The 21704-nt window shown below is 39.5% G+C and overlaps 1 long non-coding RNA gene across 1 annotated transcript in view; it reads right to left on the reverse strand.

Annotated features, from left to right (window-relative positions):
- Window positions 1-4731: 4731 nt before the first annotated feature.
- Window positions 4732-21704, reverse strand: part of LOC126831611 (uncharacterized) — a 35766-nt gene continuing 18793 nt past the window's right edge. The window contains exons 2-4 of the long non-coding RNA XR_007684215.2: window positions 14980-15106; window positions 8902-9023; window positions 4732-4757 (exon numbers count right to left, since the gene is read on the reverse strand). This is a non-coding gene — a long non-coding RNA (uncharacterized LOC126831611). The remainder of the gene's footprint in view (window positions 4758-8901; window positions 9024-14979; window positions 15107-21704) is intronic.

A 21704-nucleotide genomic window follows, 5' to 3' on the forward strand; every position in this document is an offset into this window, starting at 1 on the left:
TATCTGTGATTCGTTCGTCCATGTTGTTTGTTGGTAACCTAACAACGGGTTGCATCCAATTAACCTGCAAAAGGGAAACAAACTAATTATCAGAGATGGGAATAAGTCGAGGGACGTCGAGCCCTAAGTCGCTGACTTTAATACAGAGTTGGATCGAGTCCCAAGTCGCTGACTTTAGTACCGAGTCTAGTACCAATCCCATTCAAGTCGCCAATTCATCAGATGGGTCAGCAATTCATTTTGCAATACAGTGGTTCCATGGCGAATAAGGAAAGTTAGAGTTATGCCTCCTTACATTGAAAAGAGAGTTGTCACGACTGCCTAGTCCGAGCTTTGAGTCGTGATAAATATTTCAAGTCCTTTCTTAAGTCGGACTCCGAGTACGAGTCGCGGGTCTCGAGTTCCCAACTAAAACATAATAATACAGGACCTGTATAATGTGCAATGGACCTTAATCTCCCTCCAGGGACAAAGTTAAAATTAGACTGATATGCAGTGCGAGAGAAAGGGACCTTTGGATCTCCAACAATTACTTTCAGAGTAATGGACCTTAATCACTTTGATAAATCTCCTGGACTGTCCAGTTCCTGGCCCAAAACCCCCCCAACATGCTGCTGGTAGGCAAAGGTAAAATTAAACCTGTTGTTCATACTAAACGTACGCTGTCTGTCTACAGTAAGCTCCGCTTGAGAACAGACACTAAACAAATTGGTCGACATTTTAAGTTATAAAACAGTATACTAATTGAATATGGTAGCCATTGAAGGCAGAGATCTATTAACGAAGTATGAAGTAGATGTACCTCTGTATACAGAATGCATGTTGCTGGTTGGTAACAGATAATAACCAAGCACAAATTGCTTCTACTTTAAAAGTCATATTGCGTACAAGCTCTGGCATAGTGGAATAGCATTGATTGAACTATCTCCCAACACATTACACTGAAGTGAATAAGCAAGCACTTTAAGAGATACAAGTTCCAGTATATTCTGCTTTATATAAACGACAAACACTGAAGCCAATAAGATATCATGTTCCTGAAGCAACGACTGCGAGTTTTACAACATTTGGACGTTCCTAGATTACTTCACAATTCCCGAACTTATAGCTATGTTAACTATAGACGCGTGAGCAGTAGCGTCCAATCAGAAGTTGTGGCATCTTGACCTCCACGAAAGCCTTGACATTGAAAGAACCTTGAACTTTGCAACTCGATTATCACAGGTAGACATTTTAGCATGAAAGCGCGAGACTTGGTATTCGCGACCACCGAGGAATCTGATGGGTTCACAAGCTGGACTTGTGCCCAATCGAAATTAGTGCTGAAATATGCAGTGTATTACGTGAAGGCCTTGATAAGATGTACGTAGTTAAAACGACAAACACTGAAGCCAATAAGATATAAATATTTCTATATTTATTTTATTAATGATATTTATTAGTTTTATTAAATAAAGATAAACATGTACAGGTGTATTTACAGGGAAGAATAAAAATTACCGGAACATTATCATTATACATGTATCTTCTATCACTGTTCTTTCTACGAACAGTGGGGTTGGATGGTCGAATGGGTATCACGTATCATACGGTCTGTCATTCAGTCAACTGGCGTGGTTTCGATTTCCCGGTTGTACGTGACAAGGAGTAGAGTCGCCTGTCCATATCGTGGGTTTTCTCCGCGTCCCCCGGTTTCCCGCTAATGCTAAAGACCCCTACAAGCAAGCGAATTATTGAAATAAAATTGAACCATATGTTAGTCCCGAAATGACCTAGATTGTGAAACCAATCTGATTAAAACACGGATCCAATTTCGTTTCGCTTTTTACAGTTAAAAATTTCGTTTTACTTGTCTTTACTACACTAGGATCTGGAAGAGTTCTTATATTACCGGCGTTTTGGTTGAAGTGTGGGATTAGCCAATGAAACGGTCTGTCACGACGACTTCTTGGCGTGCCATGTACAGAACTGTGGGTAAACCACTAGAAACGTCAACGCTGATTCATTAATCAATGCCTGACGTCATAGGTCAAAAGCCGCTCGTACGACCCCTGACACGACATTCGTGTACAACTTGTCAGATATTCATGTAGTGTAGGCCATCGAAAGTGAGGCTGATGTCCCCCGCCGAAATCCAAAAATAAATAGATGACACATATTTATTAATCGCACATTTATTTTTTTCAAAAGTATCGAGCAATCAAACTATACACTAAGTTTCAGCACTCTCCATCAGATTGAATCAAAGTTATCTTGTCCCAAAGCATCGACTAATGTAAATCATTGAACTCAGCCATGACATGACAGCAGAGAATATTCATTATCGAACTAAGTCAAGGTATTGATGTAATAAAGCTATACACCAAGTGTCCTCACTCTCACTTAATTCGAACTAAAGTTATCGTGTCCCAAAGCATCAACCAATCAAATTGCTTATCCCTGCTTACCCTAAGCAGAAAATTCTAATCTTCAATCTCCATCAAGGCATTCACCTATCAGACACCTACGCCAAGTGTGAACATTCTAACTCAACTAGAATGAGAGTTATTGTGTTCCAAAATCTTGACCAATCAAATTGCTTATCTCTGCTTAACCTAAGCACAAAATGCTCATGTTCGAACTCCATCAAGACATTGACCTAATTAACACCTACACCAAGTTTGAACATTCTACCTCAATTAGAAGGGGAGTTATTGTGTTCCAAAGTCTCGGCCAATCAAATTGCTTATCGCTCTGCTTACCCTCAGCAGAAAATGCTCATTATCGAACTTAGTCAAGGTATTGATGTAATGAAGCTATACACCAAGTTTCATCACTCTCACTTAATTAGAACTAAAGTTATCGTGTCCCAAAGCATCAACCAATCAAATTGCTTATCTCTGCTTACACTAAGCAGAAAATGCTCATCTTTGAACTCCATCAAGGCATTGACCTAATAAACACCTACACCAAGTTTGAACATTCTGGCTCAGTTAGAGAGAGTTATTGTGTCCCAAAAAGTGTGACGGACGGACAGACACACCGATTTTAATAGTCCCCTGCTTTCTTCGAAAGGCGGGGGACAAAAATACAAATATTATATAATAAAGAAGTTAAATAACATTTGCAGGAAAACGGAATATGAAAATCGATTCCCTCCTTCCACTACTTATTTATGAGGGCTATCCAGTTATATATCAGCTAAATTGCGATAAAATAATATTTTATATCAATAACAAGGTATTACTGTAATGAAACTATACACCAAGTTTCATCAATCTCACTTAATTAGAACTAAAGTTATCGTGTCCCAAAGCATCAACCAATCAAATTGCTTATCTCTGCTTACCCTAAGCGGAAAATGCTCATCTTCGAACTCCATCAAGGCATTGACCTAATCAACACATACACCAAGTTTGAACATTCTAGCTCAATTAGGAAGAGAGTTATCGTGCCCCAAAGTATCAACCAATCAAATTGCTTATCTCTGCTTACCCTAAGCGGAAAATGCTCATCTTCGAACTCCATCAAGGCATTGACCTAATAAACACATACACCAAGTTTGAACATTCTAGCTCAATTAAAAGTTATCGTGTCCCAAAGCATCAACCAATCAAATTGCTTATCTCTGCTTACCCTAAGCGGAAAATGCTCATCTTCGAACTCCATCAAGGCATTGACCTAATCAACACATACACCAAGTTTGAACATTCTAGCCCAATTAGGAAGAGAGTTATCGTGTCCCAAAGCATCAACCAATCAAATTGCTTATCTCTGCTTACCCTAAGCGGAAAATGCTCATCTTCGAACTCCATCAAGGCATTGACCTAATAAACACATACACCAAGTTTGAACATTCTAGCTCAATTAGGAAGAGAGTTATTGTGTCCCAAAAAGTGTGACGGACAGACAGACGGACAGACAGACAGACAGACAGACGGACGAACCCATTTTAATAGTCCCCTGCTTTCTTCGAAAGGCGGGGGACAAAAAAAAAGAAACAAGATATAGATCTATTAATCCGATTGTCCTGAAACACGTGTCATATATCACTCACACCTGATACAAAACAGATCTATTGTATCACGAACGTGTCATATATCACCGACACATTAACAGATTCATTATATCATGAATCACTTGTCATATATCACCAACATCTGATACATAACAAATCCTTTATATCTGTCCACAATACACGATGGAGGGGAGAAATTACTACCTTGTTGTAATAATAATCCTCTATTTATATAGCGCGATAATACCAAAAATAAAGTTTCTATACCGCTTTTCAACTTTTCTCTATTGAACTACATAAACGCTTCTGTAAACAGGAACGTCTTTAGCTGCATCTAGGGGGTCAATGGTTCTAATGTTGTAAAGCAGCGAATTCCATAAGAGAGTAGCAGAGAACGAGAAAGATCATTTTGCTATTTCAAGATTCACTGATGTTTGATACAGAAGTTGTTTATCTGTGGATCTAGATCTATACCTTGTATACAACTCATTTGTCACCGACACCTGATAATTAAAACAGACAATAAAATGTTTAATAATAACACAGCCTGTTGGGCCGGATGTTTAGTCGTAAAGTTACACAAGTCTTCGTTGTCACAGCACGATCGCAATGAACAGCCATCAATTTGATAAATTCTAGGATTGGCCATACATTGTTTAAACTGGTCCATTCCAAGTGATACACATTTCCCCATAGAACACGACCTGGTGACACTTTCAAAGAGTCTGGACGTGTTGTCATGCATTCTGTAATATACTTTCTGAAACAGAAAACATTATGGAGTATTAAATACGAGACAACAAAATGAAATGAAATGAAATGGGGTTTCACGTCCTACTGTTCTGCTCCGACTGGGCTAATGAAGACGGGCATGCGCCATACAGTGTGCTATGAGGGCAATTTTGACCGGGCAGCGGCACTACGACCTACTCATATCGAATTCCAACTGCTAAGGCATCTTTTACGTGCACGCTAATGTATACACGGGTCCTCGGTTTTTCGTCCCATCCGAACGACAAGACACTTGTCCTCGTCAGGCCCTCTGTCCTGCACCACTGACAAGGTGACGCCGCGCCAGAAAATCACGATGAACTTTCTCGGCCAATGCAGGGATCGAACGAACACGCGACCTCCAGACTAGCGAGCCAGCGTCTTACCCACTCAGCCACCGTGGTTCCCCAACTGGGCTAATGAAGACGGGCATACGCCATACAGTGTACTATGAGGGAAATTTGGCCCGGAGAGCGGCGGTACGGCCTACTCATATCGAATTCCAACTGCCAAGGACATCTGTCTTTGCCAGTCCTCCACCGACAACAAATAAACACAAATATGTCATAAATCTTAGACATGGACGAGGGAGTCACCGTAGCTAAATGAATAAGACGCTGGTTCGCTAACCTGAAGGTCGCGGGTTCGTTCCCGGTGCTGACCGGGAGGGAAAGTTCATCGGGATTTTCCGGCTTGGTTTCCTCTTTTCAGTGGTGCAGGACCGAGGGAGGGCCTGACAAGGACAATTGTCTAGTCATTCGGATGGGACTAAAACCTGAGGTCCCGTGTAGACATTGGCGTGCACGTAAAAGATCTCTTGACAGATGGAATTATATTTAAGAATTCGGAGCAGATACATTTAGTAATACGTTAAACCCAATTTCATTTCAATTTATTTTATAAAATTAACGAAGCCGTGTTGAATCAGTGAGTAGGATACAGAATCACATACCAAGGAGGTCCGCGTTCGATCCCGCCGTTGGCCAAGTTTCAGGGAATTCACCAGTCTGGTTCTGGTTTTCACTTGTTAATAGCATATAGGACTAAGAGTCTGGTATGGGCCACGGTTTGACATAATATGTCCATCTTCATTATTCCGGTTGGTACAGAAAAGCGAGACGCTAAATCCAGTTCAATCTATTTTAATTAACCAGCACTGCCAGAACAGAATCCTACTAATTACAATGTAAAATCTGCCGTTTCTTTTCATTGTTCGGAAACCGTATCTGTAATCAGCACTGCCAGAACAGAATCCTACCAATTACAATGTAAAATCTGCACTTTCTTTTCATTGATCGGAGGAAAGCGTGTCTTTAACTTTTGGTTCGAAATTAGAAATTGATTTCTTCACATCGTAAAAACGTCCCTGACAAATGAATTACTATTTTTGTGGAAATTGTTGACGTTAAAATCGATTATTCCCAGTCGGCAGTATAATATATTATTTTAATTGGTTTCCAAGTTTTTTTTATATCAAAGAAAAGATGTAATATCACCTCACCATGCTCGATGTGATCCTCGTCCTAAAACAATACTAATCTTAGTCATACTCGCCTTATCCTTATCCTAATACAAAATTAATCTTTGTTATGTTGACACGTGTCTCTATAAATATTCCTCCCTTTTTTAAGTTAGAGAGAGAGGGGGGGTTAACGTCCACTCGACACAAACTAGGTCATTTCTGGTCTAACATATGTTTCAATTTTATTTCATTAATTCGCTTGCGCGTAGGGATCTTTAGCAGTGGGAGGAAACCGGAGGACCCAGAGAAAACCCACGAGGTTGGACAGGCAACCCTACTCCTTGTTACGTACAACCGGGGAATCGAAACCACGCCAGGCATGGACCATGATGACTCGGCGAGTAAAGCACAGATTCACTAACCAGGGAGTCCCGGGTTCTCTCCCGGTGTTGGTCGGGAAAGTTCCTCGGGATTTTAGTTCGCTGTTTCCCCTTGTCAATAGTTCAGGACCGACGGAGTGGTGGGGACCTGTGTCTGTTTGTTCGGATGGGAAGAAAAATGAGGTGCCGTGTACATGTCGACGTGTACGTTAAGGAAAATCTGACAGTTAAAAGAGCCGTTTCACTTGAAGGCTCTGGTGTTGGTCGGCGAGGTTGTTCGAGATTTTCCACCGCGGTCCTCCCCCCCCCCCTTTGCTAGTGGTGTGGGACGGTCGAATAGTGTATAGTTGGTCGAAAGGGACGACAACACCAGGTCCTATGTACGGAGCAAGACAGTAGGACGTTAAACCACAGTTTATTTCATTAGGCTAGCCCCCGTCTTCGTTAGTCCAATCGGTGCAGAACAGTAGGACGTTAAACCCCCATTCTTTTCATTAGGCTACTCGATGCAGGCACATTAAACAAGAGATGCCTCCAACAAATAAATCCTAAGGGTATAATTAATTACTAAGCTAAAACACGAATGATAATAATATAATTTTGAACCCATCTGGTATTCCCGTTAATTAAGCCATATTCCATTTCGTTAGATACACAGGTTGCTATATCAACCAATATCTCCCCATATAACAACAGGTTTATTATAACATCATAATTTAGTAGTCTACGTCAGAATCAAATAAACAACTAACAACCGTTGTCGAAATCCGACATTTTGTTTGGTCGAACCGGAAATTATGCGATGAATTATTTGTTTCCACATCCATAGACACCCTATTAATTCACAATAATGGCCATTTAATATTTGACTACGGACCAGACTGTAGGAGTAATATTTCAAACCTGTTCATCAATATTATTGATTTGATTTCGCTGACTTTACAAGAGCAGACTTGGAAGTTTAAACAGAGATAAAGAATGGGTGAACTCCTGGGCATGGTGACCCATAATTTTGTATGAGGAACAGGATCCCGTCCGGGTCCCCAAAACAATATTTATATGTGTGTGCGAATGGGCGGGGAAGTGGGAGGGACCCTCACAGTGCCACCAGTTAATATTGGGCTGTGTGGAACATTCTAGGGTCGATGTGTAGCATATCTGACCAACGGTATATGTTTGACACTGGTTAAGCATTTGATTATGATTATAATGTTAAAAACCACGTTGAAACCGCATGTTTTTTTTACCATTTGCAAGGGGGCACAAAAACTCAAACACCATGACGTAAAACGCGTCATTGCGTCCCTCTCACTTAGCCCCTGTTTGAACTTCACGGACAACGATTTATCAAATGATTTCTGTCAGGGTATGTCGTAAATGTAATGTTAGTAATGTATGCGTAATAACCGAAGCTATTGATGGTACTACGACCTGTTGATGATAGTTGCACGAGGATTGAATAAAATGTCTTAACTGAGAAGATATGTTTGTTGTACTAGAATATGGTCTGACAGGAAGTGACGTTATTAAAGTACCTACCATACCTGATTTTACGGTTTGACAGGAAGTGACGTTATTAAAGTACCTATCATACCTACAAACTGCACGCAGCGATCCATCTACGTCAGACGTCATTATGATCACTGCTCCATTTAGCCGCCATTTAAAACGCTCACGTGATCATTTTGGGGCGGAACTTATCGACCGGACCACAGCTTTGTGTACACAACAGAGTAAAAATAACCCGATCACGCACGTGTTTTATGTAAACACATGTCTTCAGCAAAATGTCAACTTCTGCCAATCCGGTAAAAGCGATATATAATATGTGCTAGTGGCTAAAATTGTAATACATTCTTTGTCATTGTAACTGTCTTTAGAGTTTCAATCTATTTATCTTTCAAAACAAGGTTAGATACTCCTAAATTTGTCTTCGCAAACAAAACCGCCTCTGTGAAATTATCTTTTGTGGGCGCCGCCATATTGAATAATTAGAGGACTATTTTGTGATTCGGATTTGATTAGTTTGACATCTTTCATACACACAGCGGCTAAATAAACATATTTAATTACATTCAATATGACAATAGAAGAGAAATAAATACTTCTAAAAATTACTAAAAGCATACTCAGTGTTTTCGACTAAAATCGTCGATGTAGGAATTAAAATGTCGGGTAATTAGCTTAGGGTCTGTTCTCAGGCGGAGCTAGCTGTAGACAGGCAGCCTAAGTTTGGGATGCCATACCTGATTCTATGGTCTGACAGGAAGTGACGTCATTAAAGTACCTACCATACATGATTCACTAGGTTGACAGGATGTTTTACTAACTCTATAATCTCCAACAGGATTATCTCGACACCATTCACCAATACACTTCCAACATTCTAATCCAGTACAATACATTATACTACCTGCAACAATATTACAATAAATTATACTACCTGCAACAATATTACAATAAATTAACTACCTGCAACAATATTACAATACATTATACTACCTGGAACAATATTACAATAAATTAACTCTCTAGACCATCGGGTGGTTGTGATTTTCAACGGGTTTAAACACGATCACCATTTAATAATTTAAATCAAAAATGGATAATCGAGACTTTGTTTATTATCATAACAACGTTTGCATCGATAATCGGGACTACATTGTTCTCCAAACAGGTGGGTCACGGTGGCTAACCATATGTTAGTCCCGAAATGACCTAGTTTGTGTCGAGTGGACTTTAAACCCCATTTCTCTCTCTCTCCAATCTGATTAATTCGTTTCGTTTTTTATAGTTCAAAAATTCGTTTTACTTGTCTTTTCTACACTAGGATCTGGAAGAGTTGTTATATTACCGGCGTTCTGGCTGAAGTGAGGGATTGACCAATGAAACAGTCTCTTACGGCGAGTTCTTGGCATGCAATGCACGGAACTGTTGGTAAACCACTAGAAACTTCAACGCTGATTGATTAATCAATGTCTGACGTCATAGGGTAAAAAAAACGTTCGTACGACCATTGACGTGACCTTCCAGTACAACAGGTCAGATCTTCATGTAGTGTAGGCCATCGAAAGTATAAAAAAAAACTAAACGAAATATAGATCTGTATTTTAATCAGATTGTGTTCTGGATATTGAACATGTTGGATATTTTGTCGTTGAGCCATCTGCATATTGGATATACGGTGGTTTTTGTTTTTGACTGAACGGTTAAGCAAGTTGGACGTTATGCTTTCGGACCATTTAGAAGAACATTGAGCTTAAATATATGCTCGATATCGTTACGAATGGCTCACACTGATAAGGATGACATCGATGCGACTTAATGAGTCCCAAATATTAACTTTTTTCCTCCGTCAAATTAAAATCTAAAACATTTTTTTCATTTATTAGAAAAATAAATAAAAACGTTTGAATTATTTGTAGGTAAAAATCATTTCCTATTTAGTGTAAATGGGTATTAAAATAAGTAAAATTCACCATTTAGCCCGAATCAGTAACGTCTTATGTAAACAATGCACGCGCTATTTAGCCTGTGATTGACGCCGCTTGATGTGACGTCACGTGTCGAAACAGTCAACTGTTACAGAGATATTAGAAGATCTCTGTGAAACAGAATGCGAATGGCCATGCCGCAGAGTGGGGTATTTTCTTTAATATTTCGGGCGGCCCAGTAAAAAAACGAGTACACTATTTAAAGAGGGATAAGTATTATATCAGTGTCATTTTAAATTAATAAACACGTTAATATCGTTTAAAAAGTATTTATTCAGAAATTCGTATATACAAACATGGAGGGAATAATATGAATAAATTGGATACAGTAACAAGAAACTTAATGCTTATATAAAACTGCTTCCAGAAGCCGCTCGTACGTTAATATCAATGTTTGACAAACCAACTCCAAATCAAATTACAAGTCAATCGCTCAGATAGTATTAACATAGTACAAATTTTAAAAAGAATGTCAGATCAATTTTTTTCTGGACTGAGAGTCATATTACACTCACTTTACGGTTTCGAATCCCCGGTTGTACGTTGCAAGGAGTAGGGTCGCCTGTCCAACCTCGTGGGTTTTCTCCGGGTCCTCCGGTTTCCTCCCACTGCTAAAGACCCCTACGCGCAAGCGAATTATTGAAATAAAATTAAACCATATGTTAGTCCCGAAATGACCTTGTTTGTGTCGAGTGGACGTTAAACCCCATTTCTCTCTCTCTCTCTCTCTCTCACACACACACACACACTCACTTTACAGGTTACATAAACAAATGGTCAATACACGTAAAAGATCCCTTGGGAGATGGAATTCGATATAAGAGTAGGCCGTAGCGCCGCCATCCAAAAACAATTTGTATTTTCTGAGGTATAATTTAAATTCTCTGTTGTACAAACCTCTTTTGTACTGAAAACATCATAGTATGACTGGAACAGAGAGAAATGTGGTTTAACGTCCACTCGACACATTTCGGGACCAACATATGGTTCAATTTCATTTTAACAATTCGAATCGGGGCGAAGGGATATTTAGCTGTGGGGGGAAACCGTAAGGACTCTGAGAAAAAAACCCGAGGTTTAACAGGCGACCCGACCCTACTCCTTGTCTCGCACACCTACGCCACTTGATTCAATGACAGACCTACTGGTCTAACTCGTACGTCTTGAACCATTCGACCACCCACCATCCCCACTATGATGGAGAGAGAGCGAGAAATGGGGTTTAACGTCCATTCGACACAAACTAGGTTATTTCGGGACTAACATATGGTTTAATTTTATTTTAATAATTCGCTTGCGCGTAGGGGTCTTAAGTGACAGACCTACTGGTCAAACTCGTACGTCGTTGAACCATTCGACCACCCACCACCCCTACTATCATGGAATACGTCTGCCTATTACCATAATAAAGCTATTATTCCTGTTGATGTACGAGACATATAACAAGGATAGATTGATGTAAAGATAATTGTACAATTACATGAAACCATCAGGGATATTTAAACTCCATACTGACAGAGAAACAAAATATCATGCCTCATTTGGTTTTCAATAGATCTTGTTTGTATTAGCAACACACAATCAATCATATAATTACTCTAAGGTCCAATACGGATCGCCATAAAACTAATCCCAGTCTGATTAAAATACTGATCTAATACTTGCAATGACCTATACTACATGAAGAATTCTCCTTATGTATATATATTTATATGTCTACTATTTCCTTTTATCGTATTTGTTAAATCACTGCTGTATATAATTATATTTTGTAACTATGGGTCCTAGACCTACTTACTGGAATAAACTATTTATTTATTTATTTATTTTACTACATGAAGATCTGACAAGTTGAGTGGGAGGTCACGTCAGGGGTCAAACGAGCGGCTTTTGACCCTATGACGACAGATATTGATTAATCAATCAGCGTTGACGTTTCTAGTGGTTTACCCACAGTTCCGTGCATCGCACGCTAAGGACTCGTCGTAACAGACCGGTTCCCTCACATCAACCAGAACGTGGGTTATATAACAACTCTTCCAGACCCTAGTGTAGTAAGGATAAGTAAAACGAAAGATTGAACTATAAAAAACGATCAGTGTTTTAATCAAACAAATATTATAGAACTATATAAACAATTACTGGTTTAATGTTTGTATAAATTTATCTATGCTATGGTAATTAATAATTACGGAGGGCCTGACAAGGACAGCTGTCTAGTCTTTCGGATGGGACGAAAACCGAGGTGCCGTGTAAACACTGGCGTGCACGTAAAAGATCCCTTGACACTTGTAATTCGATATAAGAGTAGGCCGTAGTACCGCTGTTCGGGTAAAATTTCCCTCATAGCACTCTGTATGGCGAATGCCCATCTTCATTAGCCCAGTTGTGAGCAGAACAGTAGGACGATTAAACCCCAGTTCACTTCTTTTCATTACATAGATAGAGACGAGTGTCATGGTGATTGTTATATTACACAGAGACACGTGTTATAATATGGTGATTGTTATATTACACAGAGACACGTGTTATAATATGGTGATTGTTATATTACACAGAGACATGTGTTATAATATGGTGATTGTTATATTACATAGAGACACGTGTTATAATATGGTGATTGTTATATTACATAGAGACACGTGTCATGGTGATTGTTATATTACATAGATAAAGACGCGTGTCACAAAACATTAATTAGTGTAATAGCACGTGGCCCAAGCGAATTATTGAGATAAAGTTGAGCCATACGTTAGTCCCGAAATGTTCATCGGATATCACCATATTCCCATTATATGTTAAACATCCCCAGCTTGAATCATGTCGTGATATAGAGCTTAGTTCATGTAAGACAACACGTCATCGTATTATTCTAACCTGTTGGCTGATCCTTGACATACACGAATGATTGATATCAGTCCGCCATATTGACAGAAGGTCATATCAATATCCCAGAATACATCACGACATGGTGCCAACTGATGACGTATTTGTCTGTTACATAACGAGTAACCGACTCCTTGTACAGATTGGTCTGTAACCGTATCCTTTGTACAGTATGAATGAAACTGTATCCCTGTCGTGAGATATCTGTTATAACTTCCGTTGTCAATTTACTTAAACTGGCATTATGCAAGAGCTAAATCTCCTTATTGTAGATCTTTCTTTAGGCCTTAAATGTTATATAAACTATTAATGAGACATTTATTAACATGACAAGACCATAATCAAGTTTCGATGCTATGGACAGTTCCGATTTAAAGTCGATTAGAATGGTTGATGAAGCGAGACTAAGCTTCGAACATCCAGTACGGTGGTTACAATCAGTGCACACACCTTGCCAAACCTTCAAAGGCTAAGACAATTATCACGGCTCACAAATATTGCAGCTAGGTGCGAGTAAAAGACAATATTGGTGCTAGTAATTATCACATATGTGATAGAACTGGTTTAACACATTCCAAATATAATTTTAACACAGAGACCATTGCTATGATGAATTCAAGAAAGGGAAGTGACGAACGCAAAAGGAAAACACGATTTATCCTTTTCTATAACTGACTGAAGTAACGCGTGATAACAGATAACACGGGCGAATTTCTGCTCATTAATAGGGGGGTTGGATGGCCGAATGGTTAGCACGCGCGCGCTGTATCATACGGTCTGTCATTGAGTCAACTGGCGGGGTTTCGATTCCCCGGTTGTACGTGACAAGGAATAGGGTCGCCTGTCCAACCTTGTGGGTTTTCTCCGGGTCCTCCGGTTTCCTCCCACTGCTAAAGACCCCTACGCGCAAGCGAATTATTGAAATAAAAAAAAAATTAAACCATATGTTAGTCCCGAAATGACCTTGTTTGTGTCGAGTGGACGTTAAACCCCATTTCGCTCTCTCTCGTTGCTCATTAATAATTCCTCCGAAGACCATAAGTTGATATGTGAGACTATGGGAGGATATCTGACAATTCAAAAAATAATTGACTGTCAGTAGATAAGATAAAGCGAGAAAAATAGAAAAAAGTTCGTGCATTACCATGTTTTTATTAAGAATAGAATGAATAAAAACGAGGGAATGAACGGGGGGAGGGGGAGGTTGGGGCGCATTATGAAAATTAACAATTGTGAAGAATACTGTTATAGCTAGAATAATTTCAATATAGTTATATACACAGTCAGGTGAACCACACTATTGTTTTGATTCCAATTCCCTAGGTTCAAACATATGCTTCTATTAGCTACAATTCGTGATGAGCGTTGTGCACGAGGTAGGCTATGATAACGCCTGGTAGACAGTGAAGGTTGCCAAAATGAAATGAAAAAGAATGGGGTTGAATGTTTGGTAGTCACAAAATGAAATGAAATGCGGTTTACCGTAATTCTTGTCTGTTGTTGTTCTTAGTGTTTAACGTCCGCTTCCACCGACGGTGATATCGCAGTCAAGGTGTCTTATTTTATTTTATTATCTTAACGCACGCGCAGGGGCCTTTCTTGTGAGAGGAAACCGGAGTACCCGGAGTAAAACCACGAGGTTGAGAAGGCGCCCCTATCTACAAGCCACACACGCTCACACCAGGGATCGAAACCACAGCCCAAAGCCAGAGGTGACCGGCCAGCTAGAGGTCGAAGCGTGACACTCTAGACCACTAGGCCATCCCAGACATTTTGCCCATACAGCAGCACTATGGCCTATCCCCATGCCTACTAGACAGCGGCGTGTTCGTTCTGCACCACTGTCAATGGGACAATCGCGAAGATCTTTCTCGGCCAACACCGGAATCGAACCCGATAACTTGGTTAGCGAACGAACATGGTACTCACAGATCCACCACGGCTACTACATAAAGTAGTTGTTCAATGAATATATATAAAATAACTTACCTAGAAACAATAGAATACACAATTTCATTCTGTTGTAGATGCTATTTGTCCACTTGTCTTCTTCTTTTAAAAAACGCCATTTAGTTTTTCAGTGTCTCGTGATAAGACGGGCTAGTCAATAATAACCCTGAAATATAAACACCGGTAATAAGGCACGGTAGTCAATAACATCCCTGGAATATATACACCAGTAGTAAGACAGGCTAGTCAATATTAGCCCTGGAATATAAACACCGGTATCAAGACACGGTAGTCAAAAACAACCCTGGAATATAAACACCATTATCAAGGCACCGTAGTCAATAACAACCCTGGAATATAAACACCGGTATCAAGACACGGTAGTCAATAACAACCCTGGAATATAAACACCATTATCAAGGCACCGTAGTCAATAACAACTCTGGAATATAAACACCGGTATCAAGACACGGTAGTCAATAACAACCCTGGAATATAAACACCATTATCAAGGCACCGTAGTCAATAACAACCCTGGAATATAAACACCGGTATTGACGCCACCGGAAAATATAACTTGGAATATGCCACATCTAGTAATATTGTGAGGAAGATATCTAACCTTGTAGGTTTTCTCCGGGTCGTCCGGTTTCCATACACAGCTAAATTTCCCTACGCGCAAGCGAATTATAAAAATGACCTAGATTTCGAGACTAGGTAACTGGTGGACCCGGAGAAAGCCTACAAGGTTGGACAGGTGATCCTAGTAAGTCGTTCAATCAACCCAACCAGTGATCCACAACCAGGTGATCCTAGTCAGTCCTCAAACCAACCCAACCAGTGATCCACAACCAGGTGATCCTAGTCAGTCATTGAATCAACCCAACCAGTTATCCACAACCAGGTGATCCTAGTCAGTCGTTCAATCAACCCAACCAGTGATCCGCAACCAGGTGATCCTAGTCAGTCCTCAAACCAACCCAACCAGTGATCCACAACCAGGCGATCCTAGTCAGTCATTGAATCAACCCAACCAGTTATCCACAACCAGGTGATCCTAGTCAGTCATTCAATCAACCCAACCAGTGATCCGCAACCAGGTGATCCTAGTCAGTCCTCAAACCAACCCAACCAGTGATCCACAACCAGGTGATCCTAGTCAGTCATTGAATCAACCCAACCAGTTATCCACAACCAGGTGATCCTAGTCAGTCATTGAATCAACCCAACCAGTGATCCACAACCAGGGATGTATTTTATACCAACCCTATCAATATTTATATTTGTCTCGGAATGACCATATTCGTTACCCCCCCCCCCCCCACAAACACACACACACACACACACACACACCGTTCTTCATTAACCTTTCAGCCCATTAGCAGAACAGTTGAACATCAAAACCCATTTCATGTCTTTAAACATTTTTTCTTTCTCCATATTGATATATATACATATTGTTTTATTTTGTTTTTCCTTGTCCATACTAAGAACTTGTGTGGGATTTAAATTTAAGGATACAAAAAAACTCCTAGCTAATTCAACAATAAATAGACAAATATTACCACATTTAAAAAAGACAGTCTAAGTTTATTATGATAAACAAGCAGCGTACTTATTTATATTTCACGACTGGGTTTTGTGTGGGTCGAGAGAAAATGTCAGAAATATCTAAATATGTTTACTCGGCTACTCCAGTTTCCTCCCACAGGAAAGATCCCTGCGTGTGCGCTAAGATAATAAAAATAAGATAACATGTATGCGATATCATCGTTGATAGACGCGGACGTTAACCACCACGACAGCGTGTATTTTATACTGATATATACGCTTTAAGTCGATAAAGTAAAAAAAAACCGAGGCTTTTATTTATCACCCAATCCTTTCTTACAAGCACAAATAAATAAATATAATTCTTTGCTATAGATTTCACTTTTACTGAACCTGATCACATTACGGCGTAGTGATACATCATTTTTTGACAGCAATTCAACCATTGCAAAGGACCTTTATATTGACCCAGTGTTTCCTTTCAATTCAATTAAATAAAAAATAGGCCTTTTTTTAATAACAAAGATAGGTTGCCAGGCAACGAAACATACGCCCACAGCAGCTAAATCACCCGGGCAGTCAACAAGAGTTGTCGCATATTTTTACTTTTTTCGGTAATGAAACATTTATAATACACTAAAATCTGATTAAGAGCAACAACTCAGAAAACCATTAGAATTTGTTTGGTTTTTATAAAGTTCAGCCCCATACTAACATTTTGTATACAAAACTTTTAATACTGTATCATGGATTTAGCTGTTCCAAGTCATAAAAATTCATTGAAAATCAACATACTTGTTCGCCTCAAGATCTTAAACTCTGTGTATCAATCTGAAGTCAATCGGATATCAACTCTGGCAGTAATTATCGAAAATCACTGAAAATGAATAGACTTCGTCGTCTCATGACATTAAACACTGTGTATAAATTTAAAGTCAATCGGATATTAACTTTAGACTCTAGAGCGTCCACAAGATTTTTTCAAAAGTGATCAAGGGCCATAACTCTGGCAGTAATTATCGGAAATTGCTGAACATCAATAGGCTTCTTCGTCTCATGACCTTAAACACTGTGTATAAATTTAAAGTCAATCGGATATTAACTTTGGCCTCTAGAGCGTCCACAAGATTTTTTGAAGTGATCAAGGGCCATAACTCTGGCAGTAATTATCGGAAATCGCCGAAAATCAATAGGCTTCTTCGTCTCATGGCCTTAAACAATCTAGAGCGTCCACAAGCAATTGTGGACGCCGGACGGACGGACGGACGGGGGCGACGACAATATACGACCACATTTCAATGTGGGCGTATAAAAAGTCACTTTTATTAAAAGAATTAATTGCTTTTTGAAAATATAAAGTAGTTCCTTTTTAATTGACCAATCAAATTCATGTAAAACGATATCTCCTAAGGAGATTATGAAATTTATCCCACAAGCGATATCTACTGTACAGTGTGTTATTGGGTGATAAAACGATTTAATAGAGAGATTCAGAGATCAATGGGTTTTTACTTCTAGTGTTATTCACCATGTTACGTGATAAAAAACAAGACAATCCAGTATCAGATCAATTACAGACTACAACATGAATATTCCATCACAGAACATGAAACGATCAGCTTTTTCATAAATGTACCACGTCAGCCCTATAAATTATTTTCTATTATTCAAACCTTTAAATTCGTTTTTAGGCGCTATTCACTCGTGCTTCCCGCATAAATTCTTTTCTATAACCTATTAAGGCGCGATTCACACGGGCGTCCCGTCGTCATTGGCGAAGTCAGTGCAGAAACGTTGGACGAAATGAAACAAAATGAAATTGGATTAAACACCCTACTTTTCTGCCCCGTACGCCCGTCTTCATTAGCCCAGTTGGTGCAGAACAGTAGAACATTAAACTCCATTTCAATTTCCGGTTGTACGTGACAAGGAGTAGGGTTGCCTGTCCAACCTCGTGAGTTTTCTTCGGTTTCCTTCTACTGCTAACGACTCCTACGCGCAAGCGAATTATTGAAATAAAACTGAATCATGTGTTAGTCCCGAAATGGCCTAGTTTCTGTCGAGTGATGTTACCCCCCCCTCTCTCTCTCTATCTCTTTCTCTCTCTCTCTACGAAACGGAAGATGGCCTTCATGCATGAACATGGACATTGAAAATTGGCTATAGTGTTCATACGTCAGAAGTAAAAGGTCGTTCGACAAAACGTTTTGTTCCGTGTAATTTTCTTTTGGTTCGAACGATCACAATTTATATCGACTGATATTTCATTCGTTTGGTGCCAGTGTGAATGGGGCTTTATTGTATTGTTTGCAAAACGAGTCGGCTGATCTTGAGAAGGTGGAATTTCTATATTGATGCCAGTGTAAATAGGGCTTTAGTGCATATGCGACACCACGAATCGGTTGATCCGGTGGAATAGTCGTATGGAAACCAACGATGGAAAACATCTGGAAGAAAAACGCTTTATGCTTTAAAGATAGAGAGTGGTTTTATACCAAGAACAACTTCTCATGCTCCGATTTCATTAACCCAGTTTTTTTTTTTAACAAATTAACATTAAAATTTGTCAGCTATGAAACATATCTCAGTTATATTTATTCTATCCACCAGCAACTTCACAAATTACAAAAAAAGCTATATGTGCGGAATCATGTAACAAGAGAGAGAGAGAGACAGAGAGAGAGAGAGAGAGAGATTTAACGTCCGCTAGATACTATTTATTTCATGTTATACAAGATGGAAATGATGTTCAGCCTTTACTCCCTGTGACGTACTAAACAAGCCCGGGATTGAACTCATGTCACATATAAATGGCCGTATGACCCGATCAATATCCATAAATGTATTTTTCTAGAATACATGAATTATACGGTAAAATCTATACATATATCTTAGATTTAAATGGAAATGTTTGAATTAATTTCCGATCAAATGGTGACGTCATTGGAGTTTCATTACGTTTTTATCATCTTATAGTCTCGTTTAACCAGATAACAACAACTAACATGTTTACAGTGTGGCTGATCGCGACTACATTTTACTGAAATGGGACTGCTGTGGACGACAATTACAGAAGCCCCAGGATGGAAACCTTAGATATATTTCTAAACCACCAGTTCTAAGAAATTTAAACATGGTAAGGTTTCTACCGCCCTCCAGACTAATTCCTTGATCAACCTTTGTCCACTGCGCATCTTCTAGACATACGTCACGATGTTGACATGTGGAATGCTGAACCTACGTCACAATGCCGGCATCTTGAATTATAAACGAACGCCACAATGTTGACATCTTGAATGAAGCCATATCAATTTATGTGTCTATAAAGGCAGTGGCCATTTACCACATGTGGTAAGCAAGAATTTCATAATAGCCTTACGACTACAGACCGCAATGGTTACCCGATTTAAATGAAACTTACAGATTATGATAAAATTGATCATATCTCTGAGTAGCCAAACTTTCGGCCACTTCCGGTTCGGGGTTTCCGAGATATGGGGGGTTACCACACATTTCATGTGGCACGGCTACAGTCCGCAATAATCAACTAATTTCAATGAAACTCGCAGATTATGATCACATTAATAATATCTCAAAGTAGCCAAAGGTTCGGTCACTTCCGGTTAGCGGTTTCCGGGATATCAGATCACCACACATTTCATGTGTCACGGCTACAGACGGAAATTACCAATCGATTTCAATGAAACTTGCAGATTATAAATATCAAAACTTTCCTTATTTAACAATAGAAATATGACACTTCCTTCAAATATATATCGTTCGCCGATTATAAAGTTAAACAACTATCCTTCAAATAAATATCTAATGAAGACGGGCATACGAGGAAAATTTTGCCTGGGCAGCGGCACTATGGCCTACTCTTATATCGAATTGCAACTGGCAAAATATCTTTTACGTGCACGCCAATGTGTACACGGCACCTCGGTATTTCGTCCCATCCGAACGACTAGTCAGCTGTCCTTGTCAGACCCTCCGCCCTGCACCATTGACAAGGGGAAACCACGTCGGAAAATCCTGATAAACTTTCTATGTCAATGCAGCAGGGATCGAACACGTGACCTTCAGACTAACGAGCCGGCGTCTTACCTACTTAGCCACTGTGGCTCCCCGGCATAATATGCTATGAGTAATTTTTGTCACGTTGCGGCCTACTCTTATGTCGATCTGTAATTGTCAAGGGGGGGGGGGGGTCTTAAGCGTGTTGGACTGGAAAATCTTTTTCTCGCCTAAGACGGGTTCGATCCGGGTACCTTCTGGTTAGTGACCCAGCGCTAAATAAAACACAAAATATTAACTTGTACCATAATACAACTGCACAACCAGAGAGAGAGAGGGAGACAAACTCGGTCATTTCGGGACTAATAATGGTTCAATTATATTCAATCGGAGGTTGGACACGACCTTACTCCCTGTCATGTACAACCTGGGAATCGAAACCACGCCAGTTGACTCAAACCAAGACAAAAACCACCTTGTATCATAATACAGCTACACAAAACATTAACAAACTTGCAACATATTATAACACAGAAAACCGATTCTATATGCCATTGCTTCAATACAAGATGACAAACGACTGTAATATTATCTGAACGTCATTACATTAACAAGTTGAAACTATCGTAAGATCTTCAAACAGCCCAAGAGTATAGTAGCCTACTAGGCGTTACAGAATAAAGTTAATTAACGACACAAGTGGGTCCCTAATTTAATCATGGCGGTACATCAATCAGTGACATCATGTTATATAGTACTGTATCGTTTCTTTACAGTATCGGTTTGTTATTAAACAAGTGAAGACGCCTCCTCTATCAATGATCACAATTACATTTCAACACGAATCATTCACATTCTAGTAAACTATCCATCCGCTCATCACTAGTAACTCACTTCTCCCTCTCTCTCCTTTTACCTCCTTTATCATTAAGCAAATTAATGATCACAATTCAACACGAATCATTCACATTCCTCTAAACTGTTGTGTATTTGATATATATCCACTCACTGGACCTACACAAGTAACCCACTTCTCTCTCCTAACTGTTTTATAATTTGCAGTGTGTGTAATCTACACACTAATAACCCATTTCTGTCCCCTAACTGTTTTATACTCTACAATGTAATATAATCACACACTAGTAACTCACTTCTCTCCCCTAAGTGTTTTATAATCTACCGTGTGTGTTAAGGAT

This window comes from Patella vulgata, chromosome 9, assembly GCF_932274485.2.
Source record: "Patella vulgata chromosome 9, xgPatVulg1.2, whole genome shotgun sequence".
NCBI classification, from domain to species: Eukaryota; Metazoa; Mollusca; class Gastropoda; family Patellidae; genus Patella; species Patella vulgata.